Consider the following 13,950-nt stretch of genomic DNA (forward strand, 5'->3'; position numbering starts at 1 on the left):
CTCACCCTAACCCTAAACCTAAACTAAATCTTAATTCTAACAATATCCCTCACACTCAACCTCATCGTAAACCTAACCCTAACCCTAAACCTCAACCTAAACCTAACCCTAACACTAATACTAACAATAACCTTCACCCTACCCCCAGCCTAACACTCACACTAACCCTAACACTAACTCTAAAACTCACACTAAACCTATTCCTCACCCTAACCCTAAAACTACCCCTCATGCTAACCCTAACCCTAAACCTAACCCTAACCCTCACCCTAACCCTAAGCCTAACATTAACACTCCCCATCACCCTAGCCCTCATCGTAACAATAATCCTAACCCTAAACCTCAACCTAACCCTAACCCTCATTCTAACCCTAACCCACACCATATACCTAACCCTCAACCTAACCCTAACACTCACCCTAACACTTTCCCTAACCGTAACCCTAACAATAACCGTAACCCTCACCCTAACCCTAACCTAACCTTAAGTCTAACCCTCACCCTAACACTCACCCTAACCATAACCATAACCCTAAACCTCCCACTCATCCTAACCCTCCACCTAACCCTTATCATCACCCTCACCCTAACCCTCACATTAACCCTATCCCTCACCCTAACTCTAAGCCTAACTATCACCCTCACTCTAAGCCTCTGTCAACCTAATCCTCAACCTAAACCTAAACCTCACCCACACACTAACCCTCACCCTAAACTTAACCCTCACCTTCACCCTAACCCTCAACATAAGACTAACCCTAACCCTAACACTAATCCTAAACTTAACCCTCACACTCACCCTCACCTTAACACTATCACTAATCCTCCCCCTAACCTTAACCCTCATCCTAACCCTAACCCTAACCCTAACCCTCACCCTAAACCTAACCCTCACCCTAACCCTAACCCTAACCCTAACGCTCACCCTAATCCTAACCCTAATCCTAACCCTCACCCTCACCCTAAACATCAACCTTTACCTAACCCTCACCCTAACCCTAACCCTAATCCTCATTCTAACCCTTACCCTCACCCTCACCCTCACCCTAAGTCTAACCCTAAACCTAACACTAATCCTAAACCGAACTCTCACCCCCACCCTCACCCTAAGGCTAACCCTAACCCTAAACCTAACCCTAACTCTCACCCTCACCCTAGCACTCTCCCTAACACTAAGCCTAAACTTAACCCACAACCTAACCCTCACCCTTACCCTTACCCTCACCCTAACCATTAAACTCACCCTCTCCCTAACCCTCTCCCAAACCCTTACCCTCATCCTAACCCTAACCCTAACCCTCACACAAACCCTAACCCTCATCCTAACCCTAACCCTAACCCTCACCCTAACCCTAACCCTCACCCTAACCCTAACTCTCACTCGCACACTAACCCTAAACTTCACACTAACCTTAACACTAACACTCACCCTAATCCTAACCCTCACCTACACCACCACCCTCAGCCTAACACTAACCCTAATTCTAATCCTAAACCTATCCCTCACTCTCACCCTCACCCTAACCCTAAACCTAACCCTAAACCTCAACATCACGGTCACCATCACCCTCACCCTCAGCCTTAACCTAACCCGAACAATAAACCTAACCCTAAACCTAACCCTAACCTTCACCCTAAACCTAACCCTAACCCTTAACTTCACCCTAAACCTAACCCTAACCCTCACCCTCACCCTAACCCTAACCCTAACCCTCAACCTAACCCTCACCCTAACACTTACGGTATACCTAACTCTCATTCTCAAGCTAACCCTAACACTAAACCTTACCCTCACCCTAAAACTCACAATGAACCTAACCCTAAACCTACCCCTCACCCTAACCCTAACCCTCAACCTAAGCCTAACCATCACCCCAACCCTAAGACTAACCCTCACCCTAACCCTTACCACAAGCCTAAATCTAACATTAACCCTAACCCTCACCCTAACCCTAACGCTAACCTTAAACTTAACCCTCATTCTAACCCTCACCCTCACCCTAACCCTAAGCCTAACCCTCCCCCTCACTCTAACTTCAATCTAAACCTTACCCTTACACTCACCCTAACCCTCACACAAACCCTCACCCTAACCCTCAAGCTCATCCTCAGCCTAACCCTAATCATAACACTAATCCTTATCCTAATATTTACCCTTACCCCCACCTTAACCCTAACCTTCAAACGCACCCTCAACCTCACCCTCACATTAACCCCCAGCTTCACTCTCACCCTCACCCTCACCCTAACCCTAACCCTAACCCTCACCCTCACAGTAACCCTAACAAAAACCTTAACCCTCATCCAACCCTCACCCTAAACCTAACCCTAAACCTTACCCTCACCCTAACCTTTACATTCACCCTATGCCTAAACCTAACCCTAAACCAATCCGTAACCCTCAGACTAAACCTAACCCTCACCCGAAAACTAACCCTAACCCTAATTCTCACCCTATCCCTAACCATAAACCTAATCCTCACACTCACACTAGCCCTCACACTAACACTAACCCTAAACCTAACCCTCACCTGAACCCTCACCCTCACCTTCACCCTAATCCTAACAAGAAGTTTAACCCTAACTCTCACGGTAACCCTAACTCTAAATCTTCCCCTAAGCCTAAACTTATCCTCCACTTCCCACTCACACTTAGTGTAACCCTAACCCTAATCCTAACCCTAACCCTCTCTCCCACCCTCAATCTAATCCTAACCCTATCCCTAATCCTCAGCCTCACCGTCACACTCACCCTCACCCTAACCCTAACTATAACCCCAGTTCTAAACCTTACCGTAACCCTAACCCTCACCCTAACACTATCCCTCACCCTAACCCTCTCCCTAACACTCATGCTAACCCTAACACTCACTCTCACCGTAAACCTCACCCTTACCCTAACCCTTACCCTCACCTAAACCTAACTCTAACCCTAACACTCACAATAAACCTAACCCTAACCATAACCCTAAAACTACAACTCACATTAACCCTAACCCTAAACCTAACCCTAACCCTCTGCTTCACCCTAAGCCTAACCCTAACCCGCACCCTAACCATAATCCTAACCCTAAACCTCACCCTAACCCTGACATTCAATCTAACCCTAACCCGCACCCTAAACCTAACCCTACCACTTACCCTAACCTAACCTTAAACCTAACCCTCACCCTAACTCTCACCCTAAACATCCCACTCACCTTAACCCTCAAACTAACCCTTATCCTCACCCTCAGCCTAACCCTCACATTAACAACAAACCTCGCCCTAACCCTAAGCCTAACCCTCACCCACACACTCATTCTCACCCTCAGCCTAACCCTAACCCTAACCCTAATACTAACACAAACCCTAACCTGAACTCGAAACCTCACCCTCACCCTAAAACTCACCCTCATCCTAAACATTACCATAACCCTATCCCTCACCCTAACCCTAACCCTAATCCTCACCCTAACCCTAATCCTCACCCTAACCATCACACTCAACCTAATCCTCACCCAAACCCTCAACCTAACCCTTAACTAACAGAAACCCTCACCCTCACCCTCACCCTAACACTCACCCTTACAATAGCCCTCACCCTAACCTTAACCCAACCCTAACCCTCAACCTCACCCCAACCCTCAGCCTAACAACCCTAACCTTAACCCTAATCCTAACCCTAATCATCACCATCACTTTAACCCTAACCCTAACCCTGACACTCAGCCTCACTCAAACCCTCAACCTAACCCTAACCCTTACCCTAAACCTAAACCTATCCCTAAACCTCACCCTCACCCTCACCCATAAACTTATACTAACAATAACCCTAAGCCTAACCCTCACCCTCAAGCTCACCCTATCCCTTACATCCACCCTAAATCTAACCCTAACCCTAATCCTCACACTGACCTAACCCTCACCCTCACCATAAAGCTAACCCTAACCCTAACACTAACCTTCCCCCTCACCCTCAACATCAACCTCAGCCTAGTTTTAACCTTCAACCTAACGCTAACCCTCACCCTAACCCTTACCCTAAACCTAACCCTAACCCTTACCTAACCGAAATCCTCAACCTAACCCTAATCCTCACCCTAACCCTCACCCTAACACTCAAGCTAACCCTAACACTCACTCTCACCCTAAACCTCACCCTCACTCTAAACCTTACCCTCACCCTAAACCTAACCCTAACCCTAACACTCACACTAAACCTAACCCTAACCATAACTCTAAAACTGCAACTCACACTAACCCTAACCCTAAACCTAACCCTAACCCTCACCTTAACCCTAAACCTAACCCTAACCCTCACCTTCACCCTAGCCCACACCCTAACCATAATCCTAACCCTAAACTTCACCCTAACCCTAACCCTCAATCTAACCCTAACCCGCACCGTAAACTTAACCCTCACCCTAACGCTCACCCTCACCCACACACTAATCCTAACACTAACCCTAAACCTAACACTCACACTAAACCTAAACCTCACACTAACCCTAAACCTACGCCTCATTAAACCCTAACCCTAATCATAAACCTAAACCTTACCCTCACCCTAATCCAAACCCTAAACCTCACCCTCACCCTAAACTTCACCCTAAGGCTAACCACCAGCCTAAACCTTCCCATAACCCTAACCCTATCATTAACCCTAACCTTCACCCTAACCCTCATCCTAAACCTAACACTAAACCTCCCCCTCCCCCTAACTCTCAACGTAACCCTTACCTCACCCTCACCCTAAGAATCACACTGACCCTAACACTCAACCTAACCCTAACCCTAACCCTCACCCTCAACCTCACCCTCAGCCTAACACTAACCCTAACCCTAATCCTAACCCTACCCTTCACACTCACCCTCATCCTAACCCTATCCCTAATCCTCACTCTCACCCTCTCCCTCACCCTAACCCTCAGCCTCACCCTCCACCACACACTAATCCTAACACTAACCCTAAACCTAACACGCACACTAAACCTAAACCTCACACTAACCCTAAACCTACCCCTCACTTAACCCTAACCCTAATCCTAAACCTAAACCTTACCCTCACCCTAAGCTTAACCCTAACCCTCACCCTCACCCTAGCCCTCACCTTAACCCTAATCCAAACCCTAACCCTCACTCTAACCCTAACCTTCACCATAAAGCTAACCCTCACCCTAACACTTACCCTAACCCTAACCCTATCATTAACCATAACCTTCACTCTAAGCCTCATCCTAAACCTAACACTAACCCTCACCCTCACCCTAACTCTCAATGTAAACCTTACACTCACCCTCACCCTAATAATCACACTGACCCTAACACTCACCCTAACCCTAACGCTCACCCTCACCCTCACCCTCACTCTCAGCCTAACACTAACCCTAACCCTAATCCTAACCCTAACCCTCACCCTCACACTAATCCTAAATCTTTCTCTAAACCTCACCCTCACCCTCACTCTCACCCTAACCCTCAGCCTCACCTTCACCCTCACCCTAACCCTAACCATAATCCTAACCCTCACCCTAACCCTAAACCTCACCCTAACCCTAACCCTCACCCTCGCATTAACCATAACCCTAACCCTAACCCTCAACTTATCCCTCACCCTAACCCTAATGCTAAATCTAATCCTCATCCTCACCCTAAACCTCACCCTAACCCTTACCCTAACCCTAACCCTAACCCTACCCTAACCCTAACCCTCCGACTAACCTTAAACCTAACTTTAATTCTCACCCTATCCTTAACCCTCACCCTCACCCTCACCCTAGCCCTCAATCTAATTCTAACCCTATCCATAACCCTCATCCGAATCCTCACCCTCACCCTAACCCTCACCCTCATCCTAAACATCACCCTAAACCTAACCCTAACCCTCACCCTAACCGTAACCCCAACCCTCACCCTAACCGTAACCCTCACCGTAATACTCAACCTAAACCTAAAACTAACCCTTACCTAAGCGAAACCCTCACACTCACCATCACCTTGACCCTCAACCTAGCCCTCACACTAACCTTAACAATAACCCTAACCCTCAACCTCACAATCACCCTCAGCCTAACCCTAATCCTAAACCTAATCCTAAACCTAAACCTCACCTTCACCCTAACCCTAACCCTAACCCTCAACCTCACCCACAACCTCACCCTAACCCTAAACCTAACCCTAACCCTCAAACTAACCCTAAACCTCAACCTAAACCTAACCCTCACACTCACCCTAACCCTAACGCGAACTCTAACCCTAAACCTACCTCTTACTCACAAACTCAACCTGAGCCTAAGCCTAACCGTAATCCTAATCCTAACCCTAAACCTCACTCTCACCCTCACCCTAAACCTAACTCGAACCCTAAACCTCACCCACAGCCTCACCCTCACCCTAACCCTAATCCTAATCCTAACCCTAACACTAACCCTCAGCCTCACCCTAACCCTAACCCTAACTCTAACCCTAAAACTCACATGAAACCTAACCCTCACCCTAACCCTAACCCTAACCTTCAGCCTAATCTTCACCTTAACACTTACCCTAACCCTAATCATAACACTCACCCTAACCCTAACCCTCACCCTAAACCTAACCCTCACCCTAACACTTACCCTAACCCTAACCCTAACATTAACCCTAACCCTCACCCTAACCTTAACCTAATATTAACCCTAACCCTCACCCTAACCCTAACCCTATAACTAAACCTCCCACTCATCCTAACACTCAACCTAACCCTTTTCCTCACCCTCACATTTACCCTCACATTAACCATAAACCTCACGCTAACATTAACCCTAACTATCACCTTCACCCTAACCCTCAACATCACCCTAACCCTCACCCTATCCCTAACCCTCACCCACACCCTACACCTCACCATAAACTTAAGACTCACCCTCAATGTAACCCTCACCCTAACACTAACCCTAACCCTAACACTAATCCTAAACTTAACACTCACACTCACTGTCACCCTAACACTAACCCTAACCTGCACCCTAATCGTAACCCTAATCCTAACCCTAACCCTACCCCTAACCCTCACCCAAACTCTAACCCTACCTCTGAGCCTAACCCTCAACCTCACCCTAACCCTAACCCTAATTCTCACCCTATCCCTAACCATAACCTTAACCCTCACACTCACCCTAGCCCTCACCCTAAAACTTACCTGCACCCTGACCCTCACCCTAACCCTCACCCTAACCCTCACGCTAACTCTAACCCTCACCCTAAACCCAACCCTAACACTCACCCTCACCCTAACCCTAACCCTATACCTAACCCTCACCATCACACTAACCCTCAACCTAACCCATAAGCTCACACTAACCCTAACCCTAACCCTAACCCTCAGACTAAACTTAAACCTCGCGCTAACCCTAACCATTCCCCTCAGCCTAACCCTCACCCAAATCCTAACACTACCCCTAATTCTCACCCTATCCCTAAACCTAACCCTAATCCTCACGCTCACCCTAGCGCTCACCCTAAATCTAACTGTAAACCTAAACCGCACCCGAAACCTCACCCTCACCCTAACCCTCACCCTCATGCTAAACATCAACATAACCCTATCCCTCACCCTAACACTAACCCTAACCCTCACTGTAACCCTAACTCTCACCCTAACCCTCACCCTCAACCTAATCGTCACCCTAACCCTAAGCCTAAGCCTTACCTCACCGAAACCCTCACACTCACCCTCAACCTCACCCTAACCTTCACTCTCAAAATAGCCTTCACCCTAACCTTAACCAAACACTAACCCTAACCCTCAACCTCAGCCTAAACCTAACCCTAACCCTAATCCTAACCCTAACCCTCACCCTCACCCTAAAACTAACCCTAACTGTAACCCTCACCCTCACTCAAATCCTCACCCTATCCCTAACCCTAACCCTAACCCTAACCCTCACACTAACCTAACTCTCACCCTCACCCTCACCCTAAGCCTACCCTAACCGTAACCTTCACCCTAACACTAACGCTAACCCTAACCCTAAACCTTACACCAAGTCTAACCCTCACACTAACCCTTACCCTACCCCTCAGCCTAATCTTCACCCTAACCCTGACTCTAACCTGCACCCTAAACCTAACCATAATCTTAAACTGAACCCTAACACGGACCCTAACCCTTAACCTCACTCTAAACCTCAAACTCATCCCAAGCTTAACGCTAACCCTTAACCTCACCCTAACCCTCAACCTAAGCCTAACCCTAAACCTAACTCTCAGCCTAACCCTAATCCTAACCCTAAGCCTCACCCTCACCCTAACTCTCACCCTAACCCTAACCATCACCCACAACCTAACCCTCACCCTCACCCTCACCCTCACCCTAGGCATAACCCTAATCCTAACACTAACCCTAAAGTTAACACTCACCCTAACACTCACCCTAAACCTAACCCTAAACCTAACCATCACCCTAATCCTTACCCTCATCCTAACACTAACCCTAACCCTAAACCTAACACTCACACTAAACCTAAACCTCACAATAACGCTAAACCTACCCCTCACCCTAACCCTAAACCTAACCCTAAACCTAAACCTTACCCTCACCCTAAGCCAAACCCTAACCCTCACCCTCACCGTAGCCCTCAACTTAACCTAATCCAAACCCTAAGCCTCAACCTAACCCTAAACTTCACACTAACCCTAATCCTCACCCTAACCTTTACCATAACCATAATCCTAGCATTTACCCTAATCTTCACCCTAACCCTCATCCTTTCCCTAACCCTAATCCTCACCCTCATCCTAGCCCTCAACCTAACCCTTATCCTCAACCTCACCCTAAGACTCACACTGACCCTAAACTTCACCCTAACTCTAACACTAACCCTCCCCCTCACCCTCAAGCTCACCTTCAGCCTAACCCTAACACTAATGCTAATCCTAACCCTAACCCTCACCCTCACCCTCACCCTAACCAAACCCTAAACCTCACCCTCACCCTCACCCTCACCCTCACCCTAAACTTCTGCCTCACCTTCACCCTCACCCTACTGCTAAACCTAATCCTAACCCTCACCCTAACCCTCAACCTCACCCTAACCCTAACGCTCACCCTCACATTAATCATAACCCTAACCCTAACCTTATCCCTCACCCTAAGCCTTACGCTAAAACTAACCTTCATCCTCACCCTAAACTTCACCCTAACCAGTACCTTAACCCTAACCCTAAACCTACCCTAAGCCTAACTCTCAGATTAAACCTAACACTCACCCTAACCCTAATCCTAACCCTCACACTAACCCTAACCCTAACGCTAATCCTCACCCTATCCTTAACCCTAACCCCAACCCTAAACCTCACCCTAGCCCTCACCCTAATTCTAACCCTATCCCTAACCCTCACCCGAACCATCACAATCACCCTAACACTCACCCTCATCCTAAACATCACCATAAACCTAAACCTAACCCTCACCCTAACCCTAACCACAACCCTCACCCTAACCCTAACCCTTACCTTAACCCTCACCCTCACCCTAATCCTCAACCTAACCTTAAAACTAACCCTTACTTATCTGAAAGCCTCACCCGCACCCTCACCCTCACCCTAACCCTTTGCCTCACCCTAGCCCTCACCCTAACCTTCACACTAATCCCAAACCTAAAACTCAACCTCATCTTCAGCCTAACCATAACCCTAACCCTAATCCTAAACCTAAACCTCACCTTCACCCTAACCCTAAACCTAACCCTCACCCTAAACCTCACCCTCACCCACACCCCCACCCTCACCCTAACCCTAAACCTAACCCTAACCCTCACCCTAACCCTAAAACTCACCTTAACCCTAAACCTCACCCTTACCCTAACCCTAACCCGAACCCTACCCCTAACACTAACCCTCCCTCTGACTCTCACCCTCAACCTGAGCCTAAGCTTAACCTTAACCCTAATCCTAACCCTAAAACTCACTCTCACCCTCACCCTAAACCTAAACCTAACTCTAAACCTAACCCTCACCCTCACCATCACCCTCAGTCTAACCCTAACCCTAACCCTAATCTTAATCCTAACCCTCACCCTCACCCTCACCCTAACTCTAACCCTAATCCAACCCTAACCCTCACCCAACCCTAACCCTCAAACTCAAACTCAATCTAACCCTAACATTAACCCTAACTCTCACCCTAACCCTTACACTCACCCTAATCCTATCCCTCACCATAACCCTAACCCTCACCCTAAACCTATCCCTCACTGCGACACTAACCCTCACCCTAACCCTAACCCTAACCCTAACCCTCACCCTAACGCTCATCCTAAACCTAACCGTAAACCTAACCCTCACCCTACGCCTCACCCTAACCCTAACCCTAACCCTAACCCTCCATTTCCCTAACCCTCACCCTAACCCTTACTATCACCCTAATCCTCACCCTAACCCTGATCCTAACACTAATCTTAAACCTCAGAGTAACCCTGACTCTAACCCTAACCCTAACCCTCACCCTGAACCTAATCATCATGATAACCCTTACCCTCTCCCTAACCCTAACCTTAACCCTAACCCTAAACCTCATAGTAACCCTAACCCACACCCTAACCATAACCCTACCCCTCAAGCTACCCTCATCCTACCCCTAACCCTAACCCTCATGCTTACCCTCACCCTAACCCTAACCCGAACCTTCACCCTAACCCAAACCGCCACCCTCACCCTCACCTTCAACGTCAGTCTATCCCCTAACCCTAATCCTAATCCTAACCCTAACCCTCACCCTCACCCTAACTCTAACCCAAATCCAACCCAAATCTTCACTCTAAATGTAACCCTCACCCATCCCTAACCCTCACCCTCAACCTCAATCTAACACTAACCTTAACCCTATCATCCTAACCCATACCCTCACACTAACCCTTAACCTACACCTAACCCTAACACTAACCCTAACATTCACACTAAACCTAATACTAACCATAAAACTAACCCTCACCCTAACCCTAAAACTAACCCTAACCCTCATCCTAATCATAACCCAAATCCTCACACTCACCCTAACCCTCACCATCACCCTAACCCTCACCCTAACCCAAACCCTAACCCTGACTCTCACCCTGACGCTCACCCTCACGCTATACATCACCATAAACATAACCCTAACCCTAACCCTAACTCTGAGCCTCACCCTAACCTAACTCTCACCCTCACCCTCATTCACAGCCTAAACCTAACACTAAACCTAACCATAAAACTAACCCTCACCCTAACCCTAAACTTCACCCTAACCCTAACCCTAATTCTATACATCACCCTAACCCTAAATCTCACCCTAACCCTATTGCTATCCCTAACCCTACACCTCACCCTCAGCCGCACCCTAAGGCTAACCCTAAACCTAACACTAATCCTAAACCTGTCACTCTCACCCTAACCCTCACCCTAACCCTAACCTAAACTTAACCCTAACCCTCACCCTAACCGTAACCCTAAACCTAAAACTCCCAATCACCCTATCCCTCAACCTAAATCTTATCCTCACCCTCACCCTAACGCTCACATTAACCCTAACCCTGACACTAATTCTAAGCCTAACCCTCACCCTCACCCTCATTCTCAACCTCAGCCTAACCCTAACCTTAAACCTAACCCTAACTCTAACCCTAAACCTCACCCTCACTTTTACCCTAACCCTAACCCTCACCCTCACCCTCACCCTAAAAGTCAACCTAAACCTCACCCTCACCCTATCCATAACAATAACCCTAACCCTCATCCTAACCCTCACCCTAAACCTAATCCTAACACTCAACCTCACCCTCACCCTCACCCTAACCCTTAACCTAACCTAACCCAAACCCGAACGGTCACCCTCACGCTCACACTAAACCTCACCCTCACCCGAACCCTTACCCTAACCCTAGCGCTAACCTTCACCCTAACACTTACCATCACCCTAATCCTCAAGTCACCCTAATCCTCATACTAACCCTAATCTAAAACGTTACGCTAACCCTAACCCTCACCCTCACCCGCACCTTCACACTCAGCCTAACCCTCACCCTCACCCTAGCCCTCACCCTAACCCTAACCCTAACCCTAACCCTCACCCTGACCCTAACCCTCACTGTCATACTAATCCTCACCCTAACTCGTACTCTAAACCTAACCCTAAACTTCACCCTCGCCCTATTTCTAACCACCCTCACCCTAACCCTAACTCTCAACCACACCCTAACCGTCACTCTCACCCTGACCCTCACCCTCACCCTAAACATCGCCCTAAACATAACCCTGACTCTAACCCTAACCCTAAAGCTCACCCTAAACCTAACCATCACCCTCATCCTCACTAACAGCCTAAGCCTAACACTAACACTAAACTTCACCCTAACCATAACCCTAAACCTAACCATCACCCTAACCCTAACCCTCACCCTAACCCCAACTCTAAACCTATCCCTAACCTTAAACCTAAACCTAACCCTCACCCTAACCCTCACCCTAAACCTAACCCTCACCCTAAACCTAACCCTAACCCTCACTCTCACCCTAACCCTCACCATCACCTAACCCTCACCATAACCCTAACCCTCACCCACACCCGAAAACTCACTCTCACCCTGACCCTCACCCTCACGCTAAACATCAGCCTAAACATAACCCTCACCCTAAACCTAACCCTAATCCTCAAACTCACCCTAATCCTCACAATCACCCTAACCCTCACCATAACTCTACCTCTCACCCACAACCTAAACCTCAATCTCACCCTGACCCTGACCCTAACCCTCACACAAAACCTAACCCTTAGCCTAACCCTAACCCTCAGACTAAACCTAACCCTCACCCTCACTCTAACCATTCCCCTCAGCCTAACCCTCACCCTTACCCTAACCCTAATCCTAAATCTCACCCTATCCCTAACACTAACCCTAATCAGCACCCTCACCCTAGCTCTCAACCTAATTCTAACCGTAACCCTAACACGCACTCCAACCCTCACCCTCACCGTAACCATCACCCTCTTCCTTAATATCACCCTAACCCTATCCCTCACCCTAACCCTAACCCTAACCCTCACCCTAACCCTAAGCCTAACCCTCACCCTAACCATCACCCTCAACCAAATCCTCACCCTAACCCTAACCCTAACACTTACCTAGCCGAAACCCTCACCATCACCCTCATCCTCACCCTAATCCTCACCCTCACAATAGCCCTCACTGTAACTTTAACCCAACCCTAACCCTAACCCTCAAACTCACCCTCACCCTCAGCCTAACCCTAAACTTAACACTAACACTAAACCTAACCCTCACTCTCACTCAAACCTTCACACTAACCCTAACCCTAACCCTAACCCTAAACCTCACAGTAACTCACACCCTCACCCTCACCCCCACGCTAATCCTAACACTAACCCTAAGCCTAAATCTTACCCTCACCCTAAACCTCATCCTAATATTTACCCTCACCCTAAACCTAACCCTAACCCTATCCCTCACACTAACCTAAGCCTTACCCTCTCCCTAACCCTAAACTTAAACCTAACCCTAACACTCACCCTAACTATAACCCTACCCCTCAATCTAACCCTCATCCTACCCCTATCCCTAACCCTTTCGCTTACCCTCACCCTCACCCTAACCCTAACCCTCACCTTAAAAAAACCGTCACCCTCACCCTCACCCTCACCCTCAGTCTAACTCTAACCCTAATCCAACCGTAACCCTCACTCTAAATCTAAACCTCACCCAACCCTAACCCTCACCCTCAACCTCAATCTAACCCTAACCTTAACCCTAACTCTCACCCTAACCCTAGCCTCAACCTAACACTTACCCTCACCCTAACCCTAACCCTAACCTTAACCCTCACACTAATTCTAATGCTAACCCTAACCCTCACCCACAACCTAACCCTCACTCTCACCATGACCCTCACCGTCACCCTAAACATGACCCTAAACATAAACCTCACCCTAACCCTAAT

The sequence above is a fragment of the Dipodomys merriami genome, unplaced genomic scaffold (genome assembly GCF_024711535.1).
Source record: "Dipodomys merriami isolate MVZ:Mamm:240054 unplaced genomic scaffold, mDipMer1.0.p SCAF_88, whole genome shotgun sequence".
In the NCBI taxonomy this organism is placed as follows: domain Eukaryota; kingdom Metazoa; phylum Chordata; class Mammalia; order Rodentia; family Heteromyidae; genus Dipodomys; species Dipodomys merriami.